General features: G+C 46.7%; 1 protein-coding gene across 14 annotated transcripts in view; it reads right to left on the reverse strand.

Moving 5' to 3' along the window:
* LOC143144991 (disks large 1 tumor suppressor protein-like) overlaps positions 1–13,215 on the reverse strand; it is a 796,996-nt gene that overhangs the window by 300,305 nt on the left and 483,476 nt on the right. The window lies entirely within an intron of this gene.

Consider the following 13,215-nt stretch of genomic DNA (forward strand, 5'->3'; position numbering starts at 1 on the left):
CGACATCCGATTTGTTGTTTCCGAGTGGGCTGGAAAATCGTCCCTGCCGAAACGGTTAATTTTCCATTCGTCGGTAATCAACAGGTTCGATTTGGAAGGAGCCACCCGGAGAGGAGTTAGGGAAAACTTGGATTAATTGCTCCCGAGGGGGTCTCGCAAAATGGACGATATTTTGGTACGTTTTGGTTTCAAAGGGTGGAGAGAGAGATGGTTGGTCAGGTCGGTGAATTTTTTCGGATTTATTCTTGCGATGAAGAAGTTATTAGCAACGATTCGTAATGGAGTTATTGAATTGATGGTAAATTATCGATAGATTTTGAGTGGGGTGAATACTACGCGAGAGCGATGATTAATCATGATCGCGGTACGATATATTTTTCTCTCTCTTTCTCTGTCGAGGTTCCGTTCCCCGAGGAAAGCCGTTTCGAACATTCCTCGGGTAAACGAGCGGCTGAATACGACCGAGACGTACCACTTGCGTCGGTGATTCCGAACAATGACAGCGATACGATATTATCCGCTCGAACTGGCTCCAAGCGTAGTTAGAGGATAGTAAGGTCGATGGAAAACCGATGATACCGCGCGACCATCGATGTTTACAAACACGACGAGCAGAAGCAACGAGTCAGGGTCAGATTCACCGGTCGGGTCGTACCGAATAATCCCACGCGCGACCCGAAAACGTTCGAGAGAGATTTTCTCGGAAACGCCGCATCGTGCGACAAAATTTTGCATCGGGTCTCTCGTTTATTTTTACGCGAAATTGGAACGTGCCCCAAACTCCCGGCCCCATATATATCGAGAATCGGACTTTTCGGTGAATTCTCGAGCCATCTCTTACGATGTACTCGCGTTTGGCAAAACATTCCTCCCCGTCGAACCGGACCGACGATAGAAACAACAAACCGAAGATTACGATTTGTTTTTGCACCGAAGAATCTCTCCGCGCTCGAACGTACACGGAATCTTGGCTCGGTGTATTAAAAATTCGCCACTCGATGGATCTTTTGGACGTCTTTTTCAATTTACTTACACTCGATGAAACGTGTCTTCTCGGACAATCGAAACGCCAAACCCGTGGATCACTATTTACGATATCTCCAACTATTTCCGCACGAAAAATCGCCATGCGTCGTAACGTAACCCAAATCCTGACCCTGTGACGATAAAATTCTTTCCCTCGACGAAACAATCCTTCCCGCTGAATCGATGATAAAAACAACGAATCGAACTTCATCATTTACAACACCTCGGTCTATTTTCACACGATTGCATTCGAAAGTATCCCGAATCGAGGATCATTGTTTGCAACATCTCTGTCTATTTTCACACGATTGCATTCGAAAGTATCCCGAATCGAGGATCATTGTTTGCAACATCTTGGTCTATTTTCACACAATTGCATTCGAAAGTATCCCGAATCGCGGCTCCGTTTGAAAACATCCTTTCCAACGAATCTCCTGGCTACGAAACGACGATCTCCACTCCTTTTTCAACTCCTTTCGTATCTAACGACGAGTGTGGCCAATCTCCGCGTCGTGTCCCCTAATCGTCTCCGTTAACCGTGTTCGGATCGAAACCAGGGCTGAATTTCGTTCCCTATCGGAGAATCTAACGCGTAGTTTGTTTCCCCGGCCGGTTTAACGAAACGAGGACGGACACGAAGAAACGAGCGGGCGATTCCTCGCGTGAAACGTTCCCGCGCAGCGATACCCGAGGGCGACCAGTGAGATCAAAGGACTCGAAAGGAGGTTTTAATCTTCGCTCGGGAACTACGGAAAAATGTAACGCGGCCGGCCCGGCTATGAAAGGAACGGAAACGAATCGGTCGACGGCGGCGTGTTGATTACACTTGGAAAACGCGCTCGCCTCTGTTTACAGTTCGCCAAGTGGAAACTGGCCGACAGCCGTTCCCCGAAACGCGAATACCGACGCCGACGAATGAGCGACGACGGAGTTTAAGCCCCGGCAAACTAATCGCCACGGTCGCTTCAATTGCTTACGGAACAACTCGACGCAACGCGCCGGTCTTTCGTGACACGGCTGTTTCTCTTGGAGCGCGGAAATTGGAATAGTTTCGCGGATTCCGTGCGCTAAATAAAAAAAAAGGAAAGACAAAGGTGGAAAGAAAAAAGAAAATGGAACTAGAGGAACACGCGCGCGCGTGTTCGGCGAAAGGGGGCCGTTGGGTTCTCGCGAGCCGGCCATTTTCATTCGTTCGTTGAAACAAACACGTCCGGAACGAACGAACCGTGTTCTGTGAAATTTACTCCCGGTACCGGTGATTCGAACGATTCTACCATTTTTTATCCGTTCGACAAGCGTTTACGGAGAAATTACCTCGATCGATCCGATCTCGAAGAAGCGTTACGTTGTTGTAGCTTCTGATTATGAATCGAGAATGTTTCGCGCGATAGGTTTGCCTCGAGTACCGAATCGCCGACGAAAAGGTTTCCGTGATGTTTTTGCAATCATGGAGATAAACTATATTGCGCGTATATGTATATTATGAGCCGAAGCGATAAATTTAAATATCTGTGTAGAAAACCTTCGATTAATTTTGGAATTGTACCTTCGTGGATACATCGTTACGACCTCTGATTATAAATCTCGAGCGGTTTGAGTAAAAATTGGGTCGTGTATCGTGGAGGTAACGTTTCATTTCGAACGTTTCGTTGCATTAACCTCGGAAATAGGAATTCTAAATTCGTCGCTCGTTGAATCGAACGAAAATCGGGAGATAAAGAAATCTTCAGGTGTGTCATCGCAATTTGTAAAATTTCACCTTACAATTGACAGATCGTTTGATACTTATCGATCGATCTGTATCTACCACGGTAATACGGCCAGATAGTGTTTCATTCGAGGTTCAACACCCTTTTCAATCGTACAGAAAAATTGTACGCATTGGAAGAGCTCGATGAAGAATCAAAATATCGAAAAGATCGCTATTAAATCTTCTTTTGTGGAATTTTCATTGGTAACATTTCTTCGTAGAACGATTCGCGAACGATCCCTGACGTAACTTTCGAATCGCCCGGTACGTTATTTCTCCACTGGTCCCGCGCACACGAAACTCGAAGTACACGCGCTAACGAGAAAGAAATTCGTAAATTTCGTTCGTAGAGAGTAAAATACGGGGGTAGCGGCAGCTTGGAACGGAGTTACGGAAAGTGTTGTGTCGGTGTTGCGGTTCCGGCGACGAGTACACGGCGATCGTTAAATTCCGGACGAGATACCGGCGTTTCAGCAGCGGAGTTCGCAATTCGCGTCGGGTTCCGTTGCTGTTTCGTCGCGCGCGAAGTTTCGAAACTTCGCCGGCCGATAACGCCCGAAATTTCCGCGTAATTTTAATTACGCGTCGGTATACGCGAGACAGATAACGCGGCACGTAAGCACTCGTATACTCCCCTAATAGGCAGAAGAACGGGGGATGCCAGTCAGGGTCGAAGAAGCATCCTCGAATACGACGTTATTGCCGCGCGGCGCTCCAAGCTCGAGGTTACCCGGTGAAAAAGAAACGAGAGGAGAAATCTACTCGGTACACCGACTCGAGTTCTTCGCGGACACGTTGAAGACGAGGGGACCGTCTGCCACGAGATCCGTTCGATACCCCGTTCCCTGAACTTCGCGCTCGAACAGCGTCGTCGCGAAACTCCGTGTCGAGGGTCTCTTTCCTCGACCGCGCGGTTACGAAACAGCTTCGAAATTCGTGCAGCGATTCGTAGCCGCTACGCGAAATGGGAACGATCGTCGAGCATCGAGTGGACACGATGGATCGATTCGAAACGCTTAGATCGATCCTCCAGTCCGGATGGAATCGCTCGAAACGAGCGATCGCGATCGATACACTTCCCGCGTGGAACTCGCTTCGAACTTTATCCTCGAGACGATAAGTTCGTGTCGACGATGACTTCCGATCCGAAGAAGACTTCTTTCGCACTTTTGGTATTTTTTTATTTTTAAACAAGGTTTCTATTTTTATTCAAGACTTTCGGAAACCAACTTTATCCTCGAGAGGATAAATTCGTGTCGAAGATGACTTCCGATTCGACGAAGACTTCTTTCGCACCTTCGGTATTTTCATTTTTAAACAAACTTTCTATTTTTATTCGAGACTTCGGCAAACCACCAACTTTATCCTCGAGAGGATAAATTCGTGTCGAAGATGATTTACGATTCGGGGAAGACTACTTTCGCACCTATGCTGTTCTATTTTCATTCGAGACTTCGCGAAACCTCGAATGCAACGAGAAGATACTATTTCGAGGAGCGAATGTAGAAATATGTATCCAGCGAAGTTTATCGTACGGTAGGTATTTTTAAATGTGACAAACTTGTTTTCTTTTGGTCGTTCGAATATTTTTTCGAAGATCGACGTCGTTTCTTGAATAATTTCTCTCAAGTTGTTCGATAAGTTTTAACGTACGAAAAATAGTCGTAGCCCGGGAAGTTACGATCTGGCGTCATTTCGATCGAAGTGAAATCAATTGGCCGGGCAAGGTCACTCGAAGACGATCCCCACCGTACGGTCTAGCGACCCCACCGCTCCGGTTTTGGCCTCGCGTGACTCCCGGATAGGAAAATGGCCTCCAGCGGTTGATCAAATTTGTTTGCGCAACAGTAGCCAACCAGAACTTCTCCAATATCTCGTGAAATTCGTGACCGTATAAATCTCGACTAAACCGGACGAAGAACCCGCCATCGACGAACCATCGTTTCGAATATTTCTCCCTTCGACCTCTTCGCTCTTCCTCTCTGGATAGCCCGAAGGTGAAAATGGAGCAAATGGCCTTCGCTCGATCTCGCATTCGTTCGCGAAACATGGAGGATGCCGGTGTAACGAAACTTGCGACCAGTGACGCATTTCTCGTACAAAATCCACGAGGGAATGACCGAGGAGAGTATTCCAACTAATAATTGAAACGGTAACTTTCTCGAACGAAATTGCAACACCCCCGGCTTGGGTCTTGAGTCGAGCTTCGCGCGTTTCTAAACTTTCTCGATGGAACTTTTCCCCCTTTCGATAAATAAAGGTCCACGATAACGATACCGTAATAAATATTAAGAAGAGGCGCGAAAGAACGTATAGACTTGTTCCGATAACGAGCGAGAAGAAAAAGGAAAAAAAACTGTGGAAGAGAGTGGGTATTTCGAAACGTAAAAAAAATATGCAACCGAAGAAGACGAGGAGAAGCGAGTCGAATGCGCGAGATAAAGTTGCCGCTCGCGATGCTTCGTTTAGGGGAAGAACTGCTTAAAGAATTTCTCAGGTAGGCGCGCTCGCTCGCGCGCGCCGACTATAAGTTTCGATTTAACTTTGTTTTCCCTCGTGTTCGTACTCGCGAATACAGACGATGCTCCCTGCACCCTGTCATTGCTACTACTTGCTCACTATCGATCCGTACCGTTACTCTCTTGCGTACCGATGTCGAGATACGTTACTCGAGAATACGCGGGCGCGGCGCTTCGTTTGGGAGTACGCGACGGTGACGCGTCAGCTGCAACTCGCATAGATAATAGTTATTCGAACGGTGGTCGTGTCGATGGACGCACGATTGAACGAAAACGGGCCGAAATCTTCTCGAGTGTTGTTCCAAATTTCGATTTATTTTCTTTGCGGTAAGAATCGTCCCGTTTCGAAGACCCTCCGTGTACAAAGCTATTCAAAGGCGAAACTCGCTGGTCGTAGGTACTCGAACCGGCAACAATCTCCGTGACATCGAACAGGAACAGGAAGCGTACCGTATCCTGTCGTTTCTCGCTGCAACGTTAATTACCATATCGCGTTAATGCCCGGGCACGCGTAGTCGCCATTGCGGGCGCCGAGTGCATTCGCCGAGAAGAGCACGAGCGAGCGGCTCACCAGCAGCCGAGCCTATTAAAACCGAAAGCCCGCTCGAATGTCCGTTATCGATCATTATCGTGATTCCGATCGAGTGGTTCGACGGAGGCGGTTACGATCGAGTCGGGAGCATCGCGAATCGCGTGTCAATCGGTGGTCACCCCCTTCCCCTTACCCTCCCCTCCCTTCTCCCCATCGTCGTGCAACGAATTAACGTCGCGTTAATTGGTGAACGTTATCAACCATCGGGGGAAGAGCGTTAAGTGCCTTCGAACCCTCCGTGGGTGAGAAAACTGGGTCAACGGATCCGTATAATCGAACGACGATATTTCCAGCGATTGTACGATTTAGAAAATCGAAGCTTTCGCTTCGCGCGAACTTCGAATGACACCGAATGCATCAACGAAAACGTTACCCTGTTCATTACGTCGTAGTATCGTATTTCAATTTCCAGAATTAAAAGAAACGCTCGACTCGCGAGAAAGTTGTTGGTATTTTATGTTTGCTCGCGGGATGGTTTAAGAGCGTCGAGGGATTGTTTCGCTTCAGTTTTCGTTAACTTGTTCGTTCGCGTTGCTTCTCGCGAGCAAAGTGCATCGTTTGCGCGAAAGTCGAAAGAATATCTCTGCAAAGAGATCTCGACGATGTTCTCTAAAAATATATAAATTTATTCGTAACGGTTTCACACGAGGCACGGATGTACATTCCAGACACTGCGATGCGTTCTTAACAACGAGTCCGATCTTTTCTATTAAAAATTGAATCTTGTTATCGTCACACCGCGATCTCTAATCGTTTTCCGGCGTACGATACGAGTAACGATCTCCGCACTCGTCGAATACGGTCTATTAGAGTTCTCGATGTTAAAATCTCTTTTCCCTCGAGCTCGTGCTTCGTTACGGATCACGCTGCGGGAAGATTAACAAACTACTCGCGTTCGTGTGCATGCTCACATTATTCCGAACGATATGGGATCGTGTGTGGAAGTGTTTGGAACTTAACGGAAGAGACCGAGCGCGTGTTTATTTCTAAGGAGTGCGTGTGGCTCTTTCCAAAGTACGGTGAAAGTACGATGCGCGCGCATGTGTGTGTGCGCGCGTGTGTTTGTGTGTGTGTGTGTGTTTGGAGGGTTTGGAACGAATGCAGCGAGTGAAGAGGCAGTTGAGAAGCGAGCGCGGGACAGCGTAACGCAGAGTGCGGTGAATAGCGTTAGAATTCTAATTATTAACGTTTTCATTTTATCCGTTTCAAATGTATCATTCGACTCCGCGTTTCATATTCATAATAAACGTACAACTCTGCGATAGATTTTCCATCGAATTCGTACCAAGGCAATACGACGACGATGCCATTTTTCATTCTCAGGCCTCGAGTGGTCTCGCGTGCGCAGCACTCGTCTCGGAAGATACCGTTTTCTGCGGTGACGCGAACGAATTTGAGAGAATTTCAGACTCGAGAAGACTACACGTTCGGATCAGAGCAATCTCTCTTTTATTAGGTATCGACTTTCGTAGATAACGCTGACACGCTCTAGCGTGACTTCGATCGCGTCTTCGTCGCTCGCTAACTCGGAAATACTCCGATCTATTCGTCGCTCTTCGATACCTTTTCGACGATACGATAAATTTCTTCTTTTCAGATTCGAACGAGTGCAACGATCGATTCTAGGGCACCGTGAATCGCGCGGTATAATCGATGGCCATCCGCACCGAATTAACCAAGTTAATTGGTAAACGTTATCGGTCGTCGTGGAAAGAGCCAAGTGTCATCGAAAGCTCCGTGGACGAGGAGAAAAAGGAAAAATCGAAGGAAAAATTTTAACGATCGTAGAATTTTCCGAACGAAGGCCTTTGCCTCGCCCGAGGTTCGAGAGTATCGATAAAAAACGTTCCCGGTTAATTCCACCGTATCGTGATTCACTTCCGTCGTTGGAGGATAGTCGCGAAGTACCAGAAGTACTTCTCCGTAAGCGAAACGACGCGCGACGATCGAAAACGTTATTCTGATTAATCGATGAAACACGGGGATTATTCGCGGAATTTCCGCGCAATTATTCCGAATGTTATCGACGCGGCTCGCGACGAGCGGGCAACGAAGATCAAATTCCTCGAATCGTCCGTAAGTGTGCGGGCGTATCACGGGACAAAGGAACTTATTTGCGAGTCAAGAGGCGTTAATGAGATCAGCGTTTTTTTCCCCGGGCGACACGAACGCCTCGCGCTTTCACCGCGTGTACGCGTCCGTGAGAAAATATTAAAAACCGCGGGAATTCGCGAACGATGATCGATACTCGGTCCCCGAACCGGATCGCGGTATCCACGGAACTTTTTCTCTTTCTTTTCTGTTTTTTTTTTTCTTTCTTTCTTCTACGAGAGGCACATTGAATTCAAAGAGCATTCGGAATCCTTGACACATTTGTAAACGCTCGAGAACCTTCTCGAAACGGTCAATTTACTACCCCAACCCGAAGATACGCCCGAACGATCGTAAATCCTCGTCCTCTGGCTCGTCTTTCCTCTCCACCCTTGTCACGACCCTCGCGTTCCTCTTTGGCGTTTCCACGACCCCCCGCCCCCTCTCCTCCTTTCAGCCCCTCGTTTTCCGCAATTTTCAAACATCCAATCCTGTCCCGACCATACCCAATATTTTCCTACTTCTCCCAATCCGTCGCCGATTAGAATCGACCCGAGCTCGTCTCGCGCGTCGAGACAGACGAAACGCCCGGAAACTGGTCGACTTTCCTTCCAAACGGATCGCGGATACCGTGATTTCCACGGTACGTATCTCGAATCGCGAACAAACGCGAGGTAATTTGAAAATACGCGCGCGCGTGCTTCGAGTGGACGAATATACCAGTCGAAAATCTCTTACGGACGTACGTCTCGTGCGCGTTAGTTTTCGAGTGTTGCGCAACAATGTACCGCGAGGAGTCGACACGTGAAAGAAATCGAGAATCGTCCATCGGGCGATACGCTTTAATCGATTTTCGAAGACTTACGAGTGAACATTGCTCGATCGTATTTCTCCGTAATACGGTTTACACGTTCCCCTCGATCCAGAAGTCACCTTTCCAATTACCAACTGTACACGATCCGCGAGAAAATCCGTAACTGGTAAACCAAGGTGTACAGGACCTTTTCAGGTACACGGGACATACTTTTCAGGGACATTTTTTACCGATCTTGGCCCGTGAATTCATCCCCCCCGAAGTACGAATATGTATTTTCGAATCACCTCGTACAGTACACGGTGGTAGACCTCACGGGCAATTAAGCATAATTTATCGTCGATTTATCGGTGTTATTAATCTCCGTTTCGGCGTATTCATTGAATCGAACCAGCCTCGGGTCGTTAAGGTTTAGGGTGAAATCTCGATCCGTGTATCATCGTGCGCGTAACGAGAGTAAACAAGATTTACGAGCTCGCGGAACTCTCAGGAATTGCGAGACACGTATCGAACAGAGATTCCTCGGCCACGGTGTAGCGAACTCGAGAGCACGGTCACGGAAATCGGATTCTAACCGAGAGAATAAATTCTGGAAACAAATCCCTTTCACTGGCGCGGACGGTAGGGGAATAAAATATTATCGCCAATCGGGGGTATAAATGTTCTTCGTTTTGTGTTTCGCGAACGATGGGCCCGTGTGTCCCCACACACACGCCCCTCTCCATCGCTTTTAATAATTTAAGGCGATTCTCTCGATGCGAGAATAGATTTACGAGCGCTCGAACGTCACGGGGTATCGATGATCGTCACCCCTGCGAAGACAAATGTCACGATCGCGATATATATATATATATATATATATATATATATATATATATATATATATATTTTTTTTTTTTTGCAGGGGCCAGTCGATAAATTTCCACATTCGCGTAGAAAAGCTCGAATGAATCTCGAATTAAAGATAAATCGTTGCGACCTTTAATTGTAAGCCTCGAGTGATTCTGCGACAAATTTTTCGCACGAGATTGCCCCTAACTGCGAGTCTCGAGGGTTTTTGTGGAAATATGTGTGTCGTATATCGTAGAGGAAACGTTTTCGTCGTACTTCTGTTATCACGGTGATACGTAAATGTCAGGATCTCCCTCGGTTAAACGGTCGAACTCGAAATACGAGTTTAGAAGCTCGAAACAACGAAGACGTTCCCTCGGAAGTATGCTCGCGAACGCTCCGTTCGAGAAGTATTGATTTCTAAAGATACAAGACCATAGGAACGAATAACAACGAAACATCTCGTTTGTTTCGAAGATCGATGCCCGCCGATACGTTTTCGTTTGCACTGTAAACAAAGCACGTTCCGTTCCTATCGAATAATATTGTTAGTTCGTTGAATACTTTTGTCGAATCAACTGGTTATAATCGTGCCTCGTACGTACCCTGTCGGCGAGCACGACGACGATACGGTATATTTATGTGGATTTTGCGCAAGCGTACGAAGAAATTGCAGTTCGGAAATTACGATTCGATCGATCTTGAATTAAACATACTTGTGTAACCCGTAATAGGTCTCGAGCGTTTCGTATAAATATTAGCGTTCCGTACGGTGAAAGAAACGTTCTCGTTGTGTTTTCGACAACGAGGCGATAAATATCGGGACCGCGTATGTACTTCGCGGGATGGACGGTCGATAAATTCGCACATTCGCTTCGAAATCTCAGACTCGTGGTTCAGCTCGACAATCCGCGGAACGTCGATCGATATCTTGCAGGAACGACAAGCTTCCGTGGCACGGCACAACGCGAGCCTGTTCGTAATAACGTTAGAACGCGATCGACATAATTTTACGCGCGACGGTCTCTTATTTCGAGATTGGTTTATCAAAGGAAGGTACAAGAGAACGCTTATCCGCGACGCGATAAGTACCGCTTGAAAACGCGTTTGATAAATATTTCGCGGGAATGAGTTCCCCCTCCCTCGTTGCGCTGGAAACACGAATAAACATTACAGAGTTCGATCGAGATTTCCTTTTTACCATACGCGCGACGATTTCTTTCCTTCCGTTTCGTTTCTCTCGTTACGTTTCGAATCGACGAACTTTGGAAAAAGTTCGAGAAAAATTCGTCCAATTATATTACGTTCCTCGCCCCGCGAACCGTTGATGTATTTTTATTATTTTCAGTGTACCGCAACGGGAAAGAACGGACGGTGTTCCGAAAAACAGAACGATTCGTTATTTCTGGCAAAAAGCATTTTTCATGCAACATTAATTACCTTCCTCTTTCGAAGAACTAGAACGATTTTAATTGTACGTTTTGTATCGCGAGGAGGGCTTTCGACGATGCTCGAAACGTCGAAGGGAAATATTTTTACGTCGAAACGCTCGTTCGCGGAAACCTTGATACCGTGGTGAAAATAACGGAATACTCCTGATAATAATGATTAAAATTTCGCGGGTTTTCTATCGATAATATTGTCGAATTTAATCGTCGAATTGCACGCGAGAATGAAACGCGAACGCAGCGGATCGTCGTGCGAGGTTTCTTCTGCAATCGCGTTTCCAATTTCGATAAATACGATCTCGCTCGGAATAAAGATTTCTAATCGAGAACAGTGTCGTCCATCGTTCCCGTGTATTTTCAATACGGGTTCGCCGATGTGTGAAAATCAATCGCATCGGATTGGATAAAATTACCCGAGCGTTTCGTGTCTAATTCGTTAATACGAACGATCGTCCAAGGTATATTACGAACCGTCTGGTAAAACGATCGTTCGTGGCGGTCGAATTTGAAAAATATCGCGCGTCAAATGCCAGATTGACGTAATTTGTCGAAATTTTCTTCCTCGATGCGAGAGTCGACGACACGGAGAACGATAGCTGCGCTACCAATGCTCTTTACTCGGTTCGATAACTTCAATTTCCTCTGGATACGACAATACCCGGTACGTGTACACCCAGAGAGCAAGATACAGACTTGAAAATGGCATATTACTCGTTAACCAGGTGGAGAGCGCGTAGTCGCGCGCCGAGATCGATCGTAATTTAATTTCTGGAAACGAACAAGGAATTCGTACGGTGGTTTAACGGATTCCGGAAGGTCGGAAAACGAATCGGGACGATTTTCGATCGGATCGGGGTTTATTTTCGGAATTAGCCCGCCTATGAAAAACAAAGCTTCTTCCGTTCGTATTTAACGCGATGGAATCGATAGGACGCATGAATTATGCACCCCAACGTTTCCTTCGACTCGTGCCAAACAGAAACCCTCGTTGGTCGGCAAACGTCGAGATAAGTGGTTTTTAAGCGGACATAAAAATTGCATTACACGCGATCCATACAATGGTCGATCGCGGGAGCCACATCGTATCTGGCATGCTAACCGCGGAAATCCATTTTGATGGGAGTAATGTTTGCATACGGTTGCGTTGAATGCGTCAACCGGTCGTCGAAACGGTGGACAGCTCGAAACCGATACGATGGAACCGATAAATCTTTTCACCGATTCGTTGCGCGTTGAATTTTTGGAAATTGATCGCTTCGAGCGGCCTCGTCGCGTATCGTCGCTCGATCGCGTAACGAAATTGGAATAGGTATTTTTTTTTTTTTTCTTTTTTTTTGCGCCCGCCGCGCGAAAGCTCGTCGATTCGTTTCCAGATCGTTGCACGTGCACGCGCGAGCGGTTGTTTTATCGTCGAGCGTTCGCGTAATTATCGTCGTCGAACCTTATCACGGCTCCGCTCGCGTTTAAATTGTTTCGAGCTCGTCGAGAGCTTTGCCGCGACTCGCCTGCCCGCTAACGATCCGCGACTAGATTCCTCGAGAGTTCGGGGAATCGTTGGAAAAGCTCCATTCGCGGAACAATTCTGTCCACGGAATCCGATGACTCGGTGCAGGTGCAGTATTCTTGGTAAAGAAGTCTCGTTAGCGATACGTGTTGATCGCGAATTTGGTCACGCTTGCGGCTACGGTATCGATCGAGGCTTTTTTTTTACGCGCGAGTCGGTGTCGTAGAAATCGATCGATTTTTCCTATCGTCGAATTCGCGTAACGGTTCATCGGCAAAACGTAAACTTTCGAATCTGTCGCGTGTAAAAAAAGTATCTAGCAACCGGTATCGGGCGTAATGGACGCAAATGGAGGGTATTTGAGTATCGATAACAATTTCGAGAGATTGTTCAAGTTTTTCAATCAAACTTTGCCTATAATCCAACACGTTGCGTAAGATCTTAGAAATCGAGATGCTACGATTGTAGAAATATCTAAAGACGCATTTGATATCGAAGGAATAACAATTTGGAAATATTATCCAAGTTTTCGAATCTGTCTTTGGATAGTGTAATCTCTGGAAACGATCGCGACGTTCGAGAACGAAAGATATCCAATTCGTCGCGTTCGTAATCGAACGAACAACAATTTCGAAAGGTT

Source organism: Ptiloglossa arizonensis, chromosome 3 (assembly GCF_051014685.1).
Source record: "Ptiloglossa arizonensis isolate GNS036 chromosome 3, iyPtiAriz1_principal, whole genome shotgun sequence".
NCBI classification, from domain to species: Eukaryota; Metazoa; Arthropoda; class Insecta; order Hymenoptera; family Colletidae; genus Ptiloglossa; species Ptiloglossa arizonensis.